Consider the following 17819-nt stretch of genomic DNA (forward strand, 5'->3'; position numbering starts at 1 on the left):
TCCTCTAGGCTCCCTTTATTTCAGAGGAGGAAAGTGAGGCTTAGCCAAGGCTGTCTGCCCCTTCTTCCCTACCCATGGGTTAGGAACCCACAGATTCTAATGAGAGGTTTCTTTAGGGTTGCCGGGGTAAGATTACCGCGCAGTCAACTCCTGGCTTGGCAAGCCACAACCCCACCAAGATGAGGTAGCCATTCGGGGAGCCACCACCTTCCGTCCCGCTGGAACCGCCCCTCCCCCCACCACCCGAGGCCCGCGCCTGCGCACTCCTGACGCCCGCGCCGCGCCCCCGCAGCTTTGTGGGAAATGTAGTCCGGCTCCCCGGGGTGGAGATGCTGGGAGGGGCGGCATTGGTCCGTTGGTTGCTCTGGCTCCTGCTGGGAGAGGGTGAGTGCGGGGCCACGGCGGGAGGCGCCGGGTCTGGCGGGCGCCGGAGGGCCTGGCGGGAGGAGTCCGGCACAGCCAGGCGAGGCTCCTTAGGGGCGGGGCGGGGCGGGCTGCAGATGGGCCGCGACCTCTCGGACCCTGCGCAGCGCCGGGCTTCTAGCTCCAGATGTTCCTCCTCTCGCCCCAGGGGCCCAGCCGGGTTGGGAACACCGAGAGCTGAGGCGCCGGACGTGGTCCTTCCACCACCTGTCCCCCGAGTGGTGAGGGCAGGGGACCCGACGCGGCGGCCCCGGGTCCCAGGGGCAAGTGAGGGACCGAAGGCTCTGGAAGTCGCTCGGACCCTGGGTTCCTCCCCGTCGCGGGCTGTCCCCCGGACCCACCTCGGAATTCTCGGGGGATGCTGGACCAGGGTGCGGGTCTCCGGGCTCCAGCACCTGCCCTTTGTGTAAACCGCATCTCGGGGACCGCCCTCTGATTTCCGATTCCTAAGGGTGATGGCGTGGGCTCCCCTTAACTCATCTCTCTGTAAGAATGGGGAGGCCAACCCTGTGCAGATTTCTACTTCAGGGAATCCTTTTCTTTCTTTTCTTCCTTTATTTATTTATTTAAAGCAGTTTTTCTCTTACCAAAAAAAAAGTTCACTATAGGACAACTAGAAGATTCAGAGGAGCAAAAAGGAAAAAATCATTTGAAAACTGTCAGAATCTGCATGTCGGCATGTATATACGTATAAACACAGAAACGCTTTGTTTTTAAGCAAATATATGGATATTAGTATTCTTTTCTCCATTTACTTCGAAAATGAGTGCACAAGTCTTAAGCTCCGTGATTTTTTAATAAATATTTTTACCTGTGTAGTACCACTTAAGATGCAGAATAACCTTTTGTAAGTTTTGAAACTATCTACTTATACCAATTTTTAAGAACAGCTAAGTCTGCTTGTTAATGAATATGAGGAAAAGTATGTCTGTGCCATATTTAATCCTCTCTTTAGGCCTTTGTGTTCTTTCTCAGGGTTGTTGTGGGGTTTTTTGTTTGTTTGTTTAGTATTAGAAACAATATAGGCCATCTGGCTACATATATCTTTGCATTCTTGTCTCAATCTATAAATCTCTTCAAGTGAAATTTCTAGATCATACTGTAAGGCTTTTGATACCTCCTGTCCTATTTTCTCTAGAAAAGTAGTGGTTTATAAACATTGCAAGGTAATGGTGCCTGATTGACCCACAGCAAGTCTGAGTGTTACTATTCTCTAACTTTCTGAGAGGTGCAAACAATAGGGTTGTTTAGATTTGCATATTGAAAACTAGTGAATATTTTTATGCAGTTTGCATTGTGTTTTTAAATTGTGTCTGATACACAAGTATATTTCCAATTTCTATGCAGAAATGTTACATTTTCATATGTCCAGATGTGCAAACCTTCCCTTCATGTTTGGGTCTTTGACATCATTGTTAGGGGGTCTTCTATTCCATATGTCACAAAATGTTCATCTTCATTTTCTTATAGTACTTTAGTTTCACTTTATGTGCAAATTTTTATTCTTTTCCAAATGGTAAGTCCTTGTTGCAAGTTAGTGAATCATTCATCCTTTCTTCATTGATGTGAAATGTCACTTTTTTCATATCCTGAATTCTTATATATAAATTTTTTTTCTGAACTGATTGTGTTGGTAGGATTTTAATTTGTTCTATTCACCCTTTTCCCTGTTAGACTATAACATCCAGGAGGGTAGAGAGTTTATCTATTTTGTTTACAGCTGTATTCATCCCTTGCCCTAAGAACGGTGCCTGGTACACAGTAGGTGGTCAACAATATATCTGGTGAATGAGTGACACTATACAGTAACACTATGTTCTAATTATCATAGCTTTATAATATCTGGAAGGCAAATTGTCACATCCATTGTTATACAACACAATTAACTTTAAAAAAATCATCTTTTCCATAATTAACTTTACAAGATTATTATTTAGCTGTAACTTGGTTGGGAATATGTTAAGTTTATAAATTAATTTCAAAGAAGTGACAACTTAGGATACTGTGACATCCTATCCAGGAGTATGGTATGTCTCTCTCTGTTCCGCTTTCTTTATCTAAATAAGCTTAATAAATAAAAAGTATAGTTTTCTCTACATTAATACTATACACTTCTTATTTGGCTTATCTGTAGGTATTATATTGTCGATGAGAAAAGATATTCACAACCTAAAAGTTGAGAGTTATGTTTTATTCGGCAGGAATTTTTAGGACTTCAAGCCCAGGAGGCAGCATCTCAAGTAACCCTGAGAGAACTGCCCCAAGGAGGTGGGGGTGGGGGCAGGATATATAGGAGTTTTGCAACAAAGGGCAGGTAGTCTGACTGTCAGAAGATTATGGTTAATTAAAGAAAACCAGATATCTCAAGTTGAGGAATTTAGCACTTTTCTGTGTATGGGAAGATGTAAGAGTCTGGGTTCACTGAAATCATTCCTTTGATATACACCTCAGCTATCTGGGGCCAGTATCCTGTGTTTTCACATCCTGAGTTTCCTCAGGGCTCACTGTGGGGAGTGGCTGCAGTCTGATGGCTGCTAGCTGACAGGTATTCTCTTCCTTTCTAAGTTCCCTCAGGGCTCACCAGCTCGCTGGTGGTGGCTGCAATCGCTGGTGACTGTGACATCCTTTGTTTACTGATATGGCAGGCAGTATTCCATTTCTCAATATTTTTTGTTGTTGCTGGAGTCTTGTTTCTCACATCTTTTCCTTCCCTCAGCTCTGCCTCCTCTGATCCTGCCCATCCCCTGGGAAAGACACCACAGGAAGGAAGGAGAAGGCAATGGCTGCTGGGCCTCTACTACTGGGAGTTCAGGTGAGCTCATTTTTCTCTCTTAAACCTCTCCCTTACTCCTTGTTCCTATACTGTAGGTGGGCTTCACCACAGAAAACAGGGCCATTGAGATCTCTGAATGTTGGATGTTTTCCACAAAACTCCCCCTCAGCTAGGTTCTCAGCTTCCAGTTCCTTATTCAGCTGGATGCCTTGGCCTGCTGAGCTGTTGGTATTGTCCAAGTGTCAGAAAAGGAACAAAAATCATGTGAGAGATGGTCCTGGTGCTTATAGGGCTATGGACTTTCAGGGAACATAAAAGAGGTCACATCTGTACAAGGAACAGTCATGATGATTGCACACGTATATGATAATAAGAACAAGTGTGGTTAAGTACCCACATTGTCAGTGTTCCAAGACCTGGAAAGAGAGAAGATCAGTGTGGTGAACAGAAGTAGGGTTGGGTAGGGATACCTGGAGAGGATTTGCTGTAATGGAGTCAGAGTGTCCCAAGTTTAAATTCCGACTACCATTTAATAGCTGCACTGTCTTGGGCGAGTGACTTGACTTCCCTTGAAGCATCAGTTCCTCATGTGATTTTAGAAATAACAGCATTAACTGAGTGTTTGCCACATACTTGACATTGATAAGAATTTCACTGGACTTATTTCATTTAATAATACCTACTTCATAAGTTTGTTGAAAGTTCAAATGAAATAATGTAAGTAAAAAGAGCCCAGCTTTGGTTCCTGGAATGTTGAAGGTACTAGCTCAGCGGCAGGCATTCTTAGCACTATTCCAGCCACTAACTTGGTGTCTTAGAGTTTGTCGACTGAAAAAACATGCACAACATGAGGGCTGTGAGTTAAGTTTTATTTGGGGCAAATTGAGGACTATAGCCTGGGAGACAGCATTTCAGATAGCTCTGAGAAACTGCTCCAAAGAAGCAAGGGGGAAGGTCAGTATATATGTGATTTTGGTGAGGGGGGGCAGTGCATGCAGTCAAGCACATATTTTTTTTTTGCAGAAGGTTTCTGCTAATCTCGTGAAGGTTACTGCTAGTCACGAGGAGCAGACGTCACCATGAAGGATTTTAGTGCTTTTCTAGATGTGAGGAGATATAAGAATTGGGCTCATAAAATTGTCTCTTGAAAATATCTAACTATCTGAACACCTGTTCTGCCAGTTTTTCCCAGAGCAGAGTGCTGATCTCCATCCTGAACTCCTTTCAAGGGATGTTGAAAGTCAGCAGCTGTAGCGGCTCGTAATTTGATCCTTGTAGAGGTAGATGGCAAGTGCCAATTTGTAGGAGACAAGTTTTAGAGGTGGAGCGAAGGTAGAAGGGACTGGAAGGGAGAGGGAATCAGATACAGTTTGGGGTCAAGTACCAGGAAGGAGGAGTTTGTGTGTTTGGTGGGGTGGTAGGCATGGGAGTAGAGGAGGAGTCAGAGGAATTTAAATAAGGGAGTTGGCATGATAAGAGCTTTTCTAAGAAGAAGAAGTGTTGGACCTCCCTGGTGGCGCAGTGGTTGAGAATCTGCCTGCCAATGCGGGGGACACGGGTTCAATCCCTGGTCCAGGAAGATCCCACATGCTGGGGAGCAGCTAGGCACGTGCACCACAACTACTGAGCCTGCCCTCTAGAGCCCGTGAGCCACAACTACCAAACCCAGGCACCACAACTTCTGAGCCTGTCTGCTGCAACTACTGAAGCCCACGTGCCTAGAGCCCGTGCTCCGCAACAAGAGAAGCCACTGTGATGAGAAACCCGCGCCCCACTCACTGCAACTAGAGAAAGCCCGCACGCTGCAACAAAGACGCCGCGCAACCAAAAAAAAAAAAAAAAAGAAGAAGAAGCAGTGTCTGTCAGCTAGAGGAAATCATAGAGGAAAAAAAGTGAGTAAGGAGCCTAGGTTTTTTTTGCCCTGTGAGATTGCTTGAAAATGGAACCTGCTAGTTTTTGCTAGAACCTGGAGTTGTTCCTTCTCTGGAAAAGGAAATAAGACATCAGGGGCACTTTACCCAGGAAACCTTAAGTTCTTGGGTTTTTTTTGTTTTTGTTTTTCTTTTTAGGGTTAGGTTTACTTAACTTTGTCTGCCGTCCCAAAGGACTTGTGGTTTTTCTTTATTCATAAGATCATGTGTTAGGATTCTCTTAAATATGTCACTTGGTTATTTACAAGAGGAACCTGTTTAAAGGCTTCATGAAGAAAAGCATTAACTGTTGTGATTTTTTAAAAAATTATTTATTTATTTTTGGCTGCATTGGGTCTTTGTTGCTGCGTGCGGGCTTTTCTCTAGTTGTGAGCGGGGGCTACTCTTCGTTGTGGTGCATGGGCTTCTCATTACAGTGGCTTCTCTTGTTGAGGAGCACAGGCTTTAGGCGCACAGGCTCAGTAGTTGTGGCACACGGGCTTAGTTGCTCCATGACATGTGGAATCTTCCCAGACCAGCGCTTGAACCCATGTCGCGTGCATTGGCAGGCGGATTCTTAACCACTGTACCACCAGGGAAGTCCAACTGTTGTGATTTCTATTTGTACTACTTTCTCTTCTCAGTGTTATCAAGCTCAGTTTTAAAAGGCAACATGGGCTTCCTTGGTGGCGCAGTGGTTGAGAGTCTGCCTGCCAATGCAGGGTACACGGGTTCAAGCCCTGGTCGGGGAAGATCCCACATGCCGCGGAGCGGCTGGGCCCGTGAGCCACAACTGCTGAGCCTGCGCGTCTGGAGCCTGTGCTCCGCAACAAGAGAGACCGTGACGGTGAGAGGCCCGCGCACCGCGATGAGGAGTGGCCCCCGCTTGCCACAACTACAGAAAGCCCTCACACAGAAACGAAGACCCAACACAGCCAAAAATAAATAAATTAATTAGAAAAAAAAAAAAAAAAAAAAAAAAAGGCAACATAACTCACAAAAATAGGTATCAGAGAGGGAGTTTCTGGAAGAGGGGAAGGTTTAAGGGGGGAGCACTCAGAAAATTTTGGTTGATGAAGGTTGTGGTTTGGTTGTCAATAGCCTTGATTTTATTTTATTTAGTTAAAATAGTACTAACTAAATTTTTAAATCAGCTTTATTTTTCAGGTATAATTTACATAAAATAACCCACTTAAAGCATATAATTCATTGAGTTTTGACATATTTATGCACCAACATCATCACCACCCCAGTCAAGCTATAGAACATTTTTATCACCCCAGAAAGTATCCTCATACCCTTCCTATCCACGATCCCCATCCCAGGCAAACACTGATTTGATTTCTGAATACTTCAGTATGTGTTTCCTAAAAATAAGGACCCTGGTTTTTTTTTTTGTAAAAAAAGGTACATGTTTATTTTTCACTCAGGCATAAACAAAGCAAGGTCATTCCTGGGAGAGGGGCATGACCCACCAGCAAAAGTGCTGTCATAGTGTCAGAGGGTGGGAATGGTGATAGCTTGAGGCCTGCAGTAAAAATATATATAGTGTAAGGGCTGTGCTGAGCCCCACCCAGGGAATGCAGTGGAGAATATATTGGCCATTATTAACTTGACAAATATTTAACAGTTTAGCCAAAAGGCATTTGCTGAGCAAAGGACCCTGTTTTACATAACCAAAATATAATTATCAAAATGAGGAAACATACTTTGATACACTACTGTTAACTAATCTGCAGACCTTACTCCTAATTTGCCACAAATGTCCTTTATCTGGTCCAGGAACTAATCCAGATCACATCTGGCATTTAGCTGTCCTGTCTCCTTAGTCTCCCTTAATCTGGAACAGTTCTCAGTCTTTGTCTTTGATGACTTTTGACACTTTCGAAGAGTACAGTGATTGATTTAGGAGGTATCAGTGCAGCGTTAGAGCTGTATTCCTTTTTTCATCTTTACTAATACTTTCATCTTTCCTACATTGGCCAGTGATGTGCCTGTGAATTGCCCGAGTATGACTTGTGTTTGCCTTTAAATTTTATCTTCATTTTCTGAATATAAATATTAGGCATATAGTTCTAAAAAAAAAATTAAGGCCATAAGATATATTTCTAGGTCTCAGATCCTCAAAAATAACTAGGGATGTACATTCTGCTAGCCTTTTAAGATAGCTTTTTATATCCTTTGCCCCTTTTTATATTGAGTTGTTTATATATAAAAGAAGCCTTTTATATAATGTGGATATTAGTCCTTTCCCATAAATTGGCATTCCTGTTCCCTGTCATTTTTCTTCTAAAATTTTTTTATAATCTTCTACAAGTAAGTTTTGAAGTTTTATGCAGTTAACTTTCCTTTTCCCTTGTTTGGCTTTGGAATCATTGCTGTGAAAGGCTTTCTGTACCCTAAGATTATAGAAATACTTTTCTACATTTTTTATTAGTTTTATCATTTTAAATTTGGATTCTTGAGCTATCTGGAATTTATTGTATATATGTGAGGTTGTATTCTAACTTCATTTAACATGGTGTGGTGAGGCATTTCGTCATCCATCCTTGCATTAAACAGATCTTTAGCACCTCTCTACCATGTGCTAAGCAGCGTTCTGGGTGCTGGGAAGGTAGCAGTGAATGAAACAGGCAAAGCCCCTTCCTCCTGGATCTTCTCTTCTAGAAAGAGGAGGCAGCAGTGAAGAAGAAATACTACTGAGGACGAGGTTACATGTGATGGCCACGTAGCAGGGTGGCCTGGCTGAGTGTGACGGGGCACCTTTGAGGAGATGGCATTCAAACTGTTGTAAATCTGTTGAAATAATCTATTGAATAATCTGCTTATTCTCCATAGATTTGAAATGCTACCTTTAAAATATACTAAATTTATATGTGTATATAAGATGTTCACATATAATATATTCACACACATACATACACGCATGAGTTTATTTTTCTGGATTCTGTTCTATTGCTCTATTTCTACTATAGTAACACACTATTTGTTTTAGAATTTATTTTGTTATTTTATAAAGAAAATCCACTTCCCCCCCCTTGTTTTTCTTTTCAAAATTTTGGTTACTGTACTGTTCTTATACATTTATCCTTAGGGTCAAATTTTGTTAACTATAATCAAGTTCTAACAGAAACAGTTAAAAAGAAAAAATATGCAATTTGGATTTGGATTCATTAAATCTGTATCAGTTTGAGGAAGATTACCATATTTACAATGTTTATTCTTCCTATTGAGTAAAAAACTTACCCTTCATTTTATTTGGATCTTTCATTATGGATTTTGTTAACTTTGATCATGAGGCTCTTGCTTATTCCTAGTAAGTATATTCTGAGGTGTTTCATTTTTGTTGCACTGTGATTGTGATTTATCCATGATTGTGACTTTGTTAAAAAAAAAAGAAGAAGAAATTGGGTTGCTAAGAATTATATTTGAAGACACTTTGCCATTGTGGTGCCTAAAACTTCATCACTATCATATCTTCTTTATAAAGTATACTTTCATTATTAAAATATTCCTATTTATTCCATTTGATAATTCATCTTTTTAAAGAATAACAATATCAAAAAAGCCTGTGTTTTAGGTTTAAGAAAACCTCTGCATAAAGGAGATAAACCCATGAAGCTGCTTATTTCAAACACCCTGAGTTACCCCGTGCTTAATGTAGTGCTGGGGAGAAAAAACCCATAATAAGTGGAAAGGAGAAAGGCAGAAAACATTTTAAGGGATTAACAACAAATACATTTTATGAACGATACAGTTAAGTTTCACTTCAGCCTTTTAAAATGCCTTTCTGTACTAATCTACCCAGGGCTCCATAGTACGTTACATAGTAGGGACAAGCTCTGCAGCACGAGGGCTGGAGGTTGGGGGTGGGTAGGTTCTGCACTTAAGGGAATCTAGTGAATAGAAGAATCTAGGGAAGTGGGGAAGACCAGCATATAGCCCACAGGAGTCTGAGTTTGGGCTTTTAATTTTGCCCAATATGTTCAGCTAAAAAGGCGATTGCCTTGTAATTAATTTATTGAAAGTAGATTAATTTTTGGAAAGAGAGTGTCATATTTCTGATCTGTTATGTTTTTCAGAAAGAAGGGGCTTATGTTTTGTTTCCACGTATATTCTACCTTATCTGATATTGATATGGTCTCCTCCATGCCTTTTTGTTTGTTTGCTTTTGCCTGCTATATCTTGTCTCTATCACCACCCCTTTTTAACAGTTTTTTGGTTTGTGTTTTAGGTGTATCTCTTGTATGTGCCATATAATTGTATCTTAAACCAATTTTACAGTTTTTGTCTATTAATAGATAAAGTCAACCCATTTACATTTGTTGTTATACATGTATCAAGTCTTTTTCTGGTTATTTAATGATATGTCCTTATTATGCTTTCTTGTTTCCTTTCTTCTCCTTTCTTTAAATTTTTGAACTGATGATTTTTCTTGTTTTCTTTTCTTCCTTTCATAAAATGAAAATTCTGCCATGTATTTATATCCTGCTAGTAGCTACTTTTACTTTTCTTGACACTATTTGTCAGTGATTTTTAACATTTTTTTTGTTATTTTGATATATTGATTTAAAAGTATTAGGAGAAAATAATGAGGTAGAAAGATATATAATACATTCTGTGCCTCAGGGTTGACACTTTTTCTGGAGTTCATAGCCAGTAGGATGTAAAATACACAACTTGCTTGGAAATTGGTTTCATTCCATCTCTGGTCTCTCCAGTCCTTTTCTTTCCACTAACTTTCTCCCCTTTGCCTATTCACATATTACAATGCTCTCTGTCCTTAAACGAAAACCTTTTCCATTGCTTTATTTACACAACTTATTTCTTACTTCTTTTCATACAGTGTTATCTCGCATCTTCACAAAAAGTTTGAAGTAATTTCATCTGACTGCTTCTGATTCCTTATCTTATCTTCCTTATCTTCTTCACTGTAAGCTGACTTCTTCCTTCACGACTCTTCTAAAATTAGCTAATTTTCGAATCAGCAGATTCTTTTCAATCATCATTCTGTTTGACCCACCCAGCTTCTGATAGTGTTGACTAGTCCCTCCTCTTTGAAACCCTCTTTCTCCTGAGCTTCAATCCTGAGTCTCCTTCCATCTCCCTTTCTGTCTTTCTCTCGCTCTTCCTCTTGCTGAAGATTGCTAGGGTCTTTTCTTGGCCTTCTCCTCACAACATGAGGCGTTGGATGGCCTTGGGTTCAAGCTGTATGATCTTGGAGAGGTTATTTAACCTTTTTGTTCCTCAGATTCCTCATCTGTAAAATGATGACTTTAATTCTGTCACTTTAGCAGGTTGTCCTTTGGATTAAATGAGCTGAGGCATATGAACGTCCTATTAGTACAAAACTGAGTACAATGTGAGTTATCATTTATGGTAACTGCCACTCAGTTAGTGTTCCCTCCTTATATTAGTTAGGGTTCTCCAGAGAAACAGAACCAATAGGATATATGTAGATATACAGAAAGAGATTATGAGGAATTGGCTCACACAATTATGCAGGACGAAGAGTCCCCATGATCTGCCATCTACACTCGTAGGGCCCAGGAAAGCCAGTGCTGCAGTCCCACTCCAAACCCGGAGGCCTGAGATCCAGGGACTGATGGTGTTAAGTCCTGGTCTGAGTCTGAAGGCTCAAGAGGTAGGAGCATTTATGTCTAAGGGCAGGAGAAGATGGCTGTCTCAACTCAAGCAGAGAGAGCAAATTCGCCTTTCCTCAGCCTTTTTGTTCTATTTGGGCCCTCAGCAGATTGGATGATGCCCTCCCACCTCTTCTTTGCTCAGTCTACTGATTCAAATGGGAGAACTCTCACAGAAATACCCAGAAATAATGCTTTACCAACTCTCCGGGCATACCTTAGCCCAGTCAAGTTGACACATGAAATTAACCATTATACGCATCAAATAGATAGTGAATGCTTACAGAGTTTTATTTCCTAGTCTAAGGGCTAGAAAACAAAGCTCAAATGGGCTTATAAATTTGAAATGCCATTTTCAAGTCAAGCTGGGTGTTTTGTTGGTTGTCTCATAGACCAACCACAGTCTAGATTTATCCTCTTTGCACATGCTTTCCCCACATTAACTGGAATTCCCACCCAGTGATTGTAAAGCCGAAAATTTCACGTGCTGCTTCTACAACTCTGAGCCTTAGGGAGCTCCAAAGACCTCGTTGTGAGTTCCCCTGCTCTCCCCAGATAGGCCCCCACCCACTGCTAAAGGCTCCACACCCAACTAGCTCCCCTGTCAGCCTGGCCAGGTACACCCCTCCTAATCCTCAACCTAATGGTTTTCACCTCCCTAGCAGCCCACGAAAGTGTTCAAACAAGCCAGTCACATCTTCCCGTGGGAACCAAGGGTCACCTCAGCCTCCTGTCAGTACCAAGTCTGCCTCCCACAACGCCTGCGGTTCACTGTGCCTGAGTACAGGCCCCGAGTGGTCTTGCATGGTGTGGGGTTGTGAGGCCAACTTGTGACTAATGAACTCCTGTCAGGCTCATCTGTCCAGTGCTGGCTGTGATATATTTGGTCACCGTGTGCTATTTAGGGTGGGGAATCCCTCCTTCATCAATGGAGTGAATAGGATACAATCAGAACACCACCTACTCTTCTCCAGTGCTAATCTAGAGCAGCCTTCACTATCCTTCCCTATGACTCCTTGTACCTCCTCTTCCTGTCCTTAAATGTCAAAGCACTTTCTATATTTGTCTCTGATTATTTCATGATAATGTATGTTTTTGTTGCAGATGTTTAGTTTCTTTTGGAGGGTAATATTTTTCTCTCACAGATCTCTTTCTTCTGTCCCTTCTAATGCTTGTTTTTTTGGTTTTTGTTTTTTAATTTCCTTAGAGGGTGTTATTGGCATAATCCTTTGTTCAGTAGAAATTTATAGTTTCAGGAATCAGTGACATTCAAGGATGTGTCTGTAGATCTCACCTGGGAGGAGTGGGTCCAATCTAAATTCTGCTCAGAGGAACTTGTATGGGAAAGTGATGCTGGGAAACTACAGTAACCTGGTTTCTCTGGGTAAGGACTTCTCCTCGTAACTCAAAACCTACCTATTGCCATCTTTCCCACTATTGACATCTTGTACAGCCTCTGAAATTTGTGAATTTGGACTTGAAATCCTGATACTACAGGACATTGTTTTAGGGTAGTTCCTTAGTGTCCTGTCTTTCAAGGTGAAAGGCCTTTTCTATAGAGAATGGAAAAATGGGAAATCTCAGAAGCCACACCTTCCTTTGTTACAGAAGCCCTGAAGAGGAAGGGATAAGACATATGCTGGGAGTGGTTTTTATACTCAGTTCAGAAGTCAAATTTAGTGTTTCTCCTCCCGAGCAGGGCATCAGCTTTCCAAACCAAATGTGATATCTCAGCTGGATTGAGTACTGAGCCTGATGACAAAAGAACATCCAGGGTGCATTTCCCCAGGTAAGGATCTGGCTGCAAGAACTTGTTCCATGAGTGTCACCTTGGGGAGAAACCACTTCAGAGGTCCCTGGGTCTCTTGAGACCTGTACCATTTGCTGTGTGTTTCTCAAATGCCTCTGCATTGTTGATGTCACTCATCCTGCCGAGGTCTTGCATGTGTCCTTACCTCAGTGGGAGGTAATATCTTATGAGGATTAAATGAGTTACTACATTTGTGACTCCTTTAAATTGCCTGGAACATACTGAACATTCAGTAAATGTCAGCAGTTATTATTTCCTCTTCTGTCATCTGTGCTTTCTGTTCTTTTTCTTTCTTTCTTTCTTTCTTTTTTTCTTTTGTGGCCATGCTGCGTGGCTTATGGGATCTTAGTTCCCTGACCAGGTATCCAACCTGGGCCCTCGGCAGTGAGAGCGAGGAGTCCTAACCACTGGACCACCAGGGATTTCCCTCATCTCTACTTTCAATCCCTGTCTTTCTATCCCCCTCTACTTTATTCTCTTTATTTTCTTTTGTGAATCTTTCTTCTCAGCCATTACCTATATCCATAGCTTCCTTTCCATTATTCATTTAAACATTTGTCAGCTTTTTAAAAGGAAACTAACATTTCTCCTCCTCTGAATTATATAGGTGTTTTATACAGTCTTCATTTTAAAACAAATGACAAGTGAGTTTAGCCCTGTTCTTTTTACTAGTAACCTTACATTTTATGTATTTCCTTTCTCATTCCTAAATTTTTAATCTGAATCTACTACTTATTTAATCCCATTCTCCTCTAAGCATTTAATGCTTCGTAATCTTTGTTATCTGCCTACTAATCCCCCTCACAACTGAAATTTCTTTATTAGATGTTATCATGACTTTTCTCTGAAAAAATGCATTTTACACCTTTATCTTTTCTACTCATGTGAAAGTGTTGATCACTTCTTTTCATACACTGTTTAAAGAGTTAGGCAGATATTTTTTGATCTCTGGATAGTGTATGGCTATCTAAGTACAGAGCAATAAAAGAAATCAGTAAAAAAACACTGATAGGAAAAAAATCATCTTGTGACCATCGCTGCTTGTTTCCATTAAGCTTTCTAAAGAACAGGATTCTGGAAGGGTCACTGTGTCAAAGGATATATACATTTTTGTGGCTCTTGCTACATATTGTACAACTTTGGATATTATCTTATGCTTTTCATGCTAATTTTTAGGTATAGAATGATTGCTTAAGGTAGCTTTAATTAACTTTATTACAGATTTCTGTGGATTCAATTACTATTGCTATTTGTATTCTTACATGAATAACAAACAAATGTTTTTTGAGCACTGGGCTCTGTTCCTAACATTGGGGGTAGAGCAATGAGCAAAACAGGCAGAGTTTCCACGTGGAGTTTATAGTCTAGTCAGGGAAACAATAAATTAATCAAGAAAGAAGGCAGGGAAGGAGAAGGGAGAAGAAAGGAAGGAAGAAGGGAGGGACTGACTATTCATAGAGTCAGGTGCTGCGTGGAAAAACAAAACATCATAAGGGAAGTAGATCAGTTAACAGGAGTGCTGTTTTATAGGGGTGATCAGGAAAGGCCTCTTCTTTAAGGTGACTACTGAACAGATACTCAAAGTGATGGTCATGTGGGAGCACATTCTGGGCACAGGGAGCAGCAGGTGCAAAGACCTTGTGGTAAATTGCATAGCATTGTTTGAAGGGAAAATGTGAGATGTGAAGATTTCTTTAAACTTTGTCTTTCAGTCCTTCTGTGAAAAAATTTATTTCTACTATCATATTTTTTATTTCTATGAGCCTTCTCATTCTCTAAGTGCTCCTTCTTTTTTAATAGCAGTCTTTTAAAATGCATGTATTAACTTCTCTTGTCTGTATGAGGATATATAAATTATATTTTTGGTAGGGGTTTTTTGTTTTTGTTTTCTTTTGCAGCATTTTGTTCCCTAGATTATTTTAGTGCATTTATTTATGACTTTTTCATTCTTTCACTGTCATGTTGGTGGGTTTTCTAGAAGCATCAGAGGCAAACAAAGGTATTGCTCATACTGGGTTTTCCTCTCCCAGTTTTTTACCCACCTTCCAACTTCTCTATTGGGCTGAATACTAAAGATTTATCACTTGCTTATGATTACATTTCACACTGTATTTCTCTTGTCTCTTTGAATATCTATCTAGCCACTAGTATGTAGGCTTACTGAATTGTCGTGATTGAGCTTACTTTTATTTATATCCCCTGCCTAGCATGTTGTCTGCGAGAGCAGGTATTTAATATCTTTGTTGAGTGAATATTAGATGACATCAAGTAGAATTTTTAGTAATCAGGTAAAACTATAGCTTTGAAAATTATAATTATATTTATGACACTCATATCAATGAATATTTTTAATTATCAGGAAGAGCGAATAAGAAGGGCAAAGCAGCAAGGATGGAATCTTGAGGAATAACATTTGACTGGGGGACAAAAATGCTCTAGCAAAGGTGACAGAAAAAGTGGTCAGAGGAAGAGGAGAGAGTTATGGAGAGCCGGGCCAAGGGAAGAGAGAAAAACAGAGAAGAGTGCAACAGTGCCAAGTAAGAAATGAGAAACGCTATTGGTCTTAGTGTTGAGGAAGTGGCCTGTAACCCAGGGAGGAGCACTCTGGTGCTGCAGGACATGTGCCTGGGGAGAAGAGTGCAGAAGTAAACAAGGACTTTTACGGGGAATTCCCTGGTGGTCCAGTGGTTAGGACTCTGCACTAGATTCCTAATAGTGAGCATTCTGGAATTCCTGGATAAATCCTTTGTTCAAACATTTAAACATTTAAGTAATATTTCAGGAATGGTTTAGGAGTATTGCAATTACTGAATCTTTCATATTTAAGAACATGTTTTGTTTTTTTCCTATGCATGTATAGAGACTGGCTATGTGGAATTCTTGAGTCACATCAGTTTTTCCTCAGTCCTTTGTAGACATGACTCCACTGTCCTTCGGCATCCCGTGTTCTTGGACTGATCACTTAGGCCAGTTTTTAAAAAAATTTGTAGGGCAGTCTATTTTTTTTCTTTTTCTTAAGCAGCAAATCTTCAGAGGTAACTTTTTAAGTTAGGTCTCTAAATTCCATGAAGATATACTGAACCCTTACTATTAAGTTTTCTGCAGTATATGTTTCAACTTAAAATGATCAATATTTTCCAAAATAGAAAACATTTTGTTGTTGTTCTCATTTGTTTTTTGAAATGTCATATATACAGAAGAATGTGTAAAATATGGGTACTACTTAGCAAAAACCTACCTAGTCTTCTAAGCCCTTTATAAATATCAACTAATTATTGTTCACATATCAACACTAGATAGGTACCATTTTACAGATGAGGAAACTGGAGCACAGGACAGGTTAAGTAATCTGCCCAAGGTCGCACAGCTAACAGTGATGGAGCCAGGTGGAGCAGCTCCAAAGTTGTTGTCTTAACCGTACTGCTTTTTTTATAGTTCATGATGATAAAAATGAATGAATAATAACGAAAGCAAACACCCAGGCACTAGAGCCCAGATTCAGATTCAGAAATGGAACACTGCTAGTACCCTAGTAGCTTTATATGCACCTCCTCATTCCCATCCTCTTCCTCTACCCAAGACATAACCACTGTTCTCACTTCTGTGATAAATCCCTTCCCTTGCTTTTCTTTATAGTATTGCTATCCACAGATGAACAATATATTTAGTTATAGTCTGTTTTTAAACTTTACCTAAATGGACTCTTACTGTATTTATTTTTCTGTGACTTTGCTTAAATTATTTATTCATTTATATTGATATGTGGGGCTTTAGTTTATTAATGTTTACTGTCTTAAGCAGTTCAGACTGCTGTAACAGAATACCATAGACCAGGTGACTGAATTCATCAGACATTTATTTCTCATAGTTCCAGACGCTGGAAGTCTGAGATCAGGGTGCAAGCATGGATGGGTTTTTGGTGAGGGCCCTCCTCCTGGTTCATAGGATAGAGCAAGTTCCCTCGTGTGTGCCACTTCTTATCAGGGCACTAATCTTATCAGGGCTTTACCCTCATGACTTAATGACCCAAAGACCCCCACTTCTTAATATTGTCTCACTGGGGATTAGGCTTCAACATATGAATTTTGGGGAGAACAGACGTGAAATCCATAACATTCACTGTTTTCATTTCTCTTGTATAAGTATTTGACAATTTAATTATCGTTTCTCTTGTTGGTAGACATTTGGGTTGTTTCCAGTTTTTTGCTATTGTACACAATGCTACTTTAAAAATTATGAATCGTGGTGAACCTTTACAAGATAGATTTACCTAAGTGTATGTACCTACTAGTGGATTTGCTAAATCATAGTCTGTGTGCCTGTTCTACATTCTAGGTAGTGCTAAACTGTTTTTCAAATACTTGAACCAAATTACACTCCTACCAGCAGTATGTGAAAGTTCCCCATACTGCACATCTTTCTAAATTCTGAAGCTGTCAGTTTGAACTTTTGAATTTTGTTTCTCAGGTGGATGTGGTAATAGTATCTCACTGAGGCTTTACTCAACCTTCTCCTGGTTACTGTTGGATTGGCATGTTTGCTTATGTTTACTCACTATTCAGGTTTCCTTTTCTTTTTCTTTTTTTAAATAAATTTATTTATTTATTTTTATTTTTGGCTGCATTGGGTCTTCATTGCTGTGTGTGGGCTTTCTCTAGTTGCGGCGAGCAGGGGCTCCTCTTCGTTGTGGTGCATGGGCTTCTCATTGCGGTGGCTTCTCTTGTTGCAGAGCACGGGCTCTAGGCACGCAGGCTTCAATAGTTGTGGCATGTGGGCTCAGTGGTTGTGGCTCACAGGCTCTAGAGCACAGGCTCAGTAGTTGTGGCGCACGGGCTTAGTTGCTTCGCAGCATGTGGGATCTTCCCAGACCAGGGCTCAAACCCGTGTGCCCTGCGTTGGCAGGCGGATTCTTAACCACTGCGCCACCAGGGAAGTCCCCAGGTTTCCTTTCCTTAAGTGTCTATTCAAGCCTTTTGTCCATTTTTCTAGTGGGCTTAGTGTTCTACAGGTATTGTTTTCCAAGTCTAAGTTCTAGAGCTCTTTTTGGGTCACGTGTTGCAAATCCCTTCTCCCAGTATGTAACTTTTTTTTTTTTTTTACATCTTTTGATGACTGGAAGCATTTATTCTTCCAATGTTTATTCTCCCATTTGGTTTTAATGCTTCCCCCCGCCCCCCGCCTTGTTCTCCTGCTTTTATTATTTTAAAAATTTCTTGAACCTCTGCCTAGTTTCCAAATTTGATATTTTCTGTGTCATTTAT

General features: G+C 40.6%; 1 protein-coding gene across 14 annotated transcripts in view; it reads left to right on the plus strand.

The window, feature by feature from the left end:
• Window positions 1–279: 279 nt before the first annotated feature.
• Window positions 280–17819, plus strand: part of ZNF454 (zinc finger protein 454) — a 48902-nt gene continuing 31362 nt past the window's right edge. For 10 of the 14 annotated variants that reach the window (XR_014261833.1, XM_082455099.1, XM_082455101.1 and 7 more), the window contains exon 1: window positions 3140–3235. The gene's annotated coding sequence lies outside the window, so the exon portion shown is untranslated. Of the gene's footprint in view, window positions 385–538; window positions 645–3139; window positions 3236–12447; window positions 12538–17819 lie in introns of those variants that run through there. The other 4 variants (XM_082455109.1, XM_082455106.1, XM_082455100.1 and 1 more) reach the window with 4 other exon arrangements.

The sequence above is a fragment of the Balaenoptera physalus genome (assembly GCF_965194825.1).
Source record: "Balaenoptera physalus genome assembly, chromosome: 3".
NCBI classification, from domain to species: domain Eukaryota; kingdom Metazoa; phylum Chordata; class Mammalia; order Artiodactyla; family Balaenopteridae; genus Balaenoptera; species Balaenoptera physalus.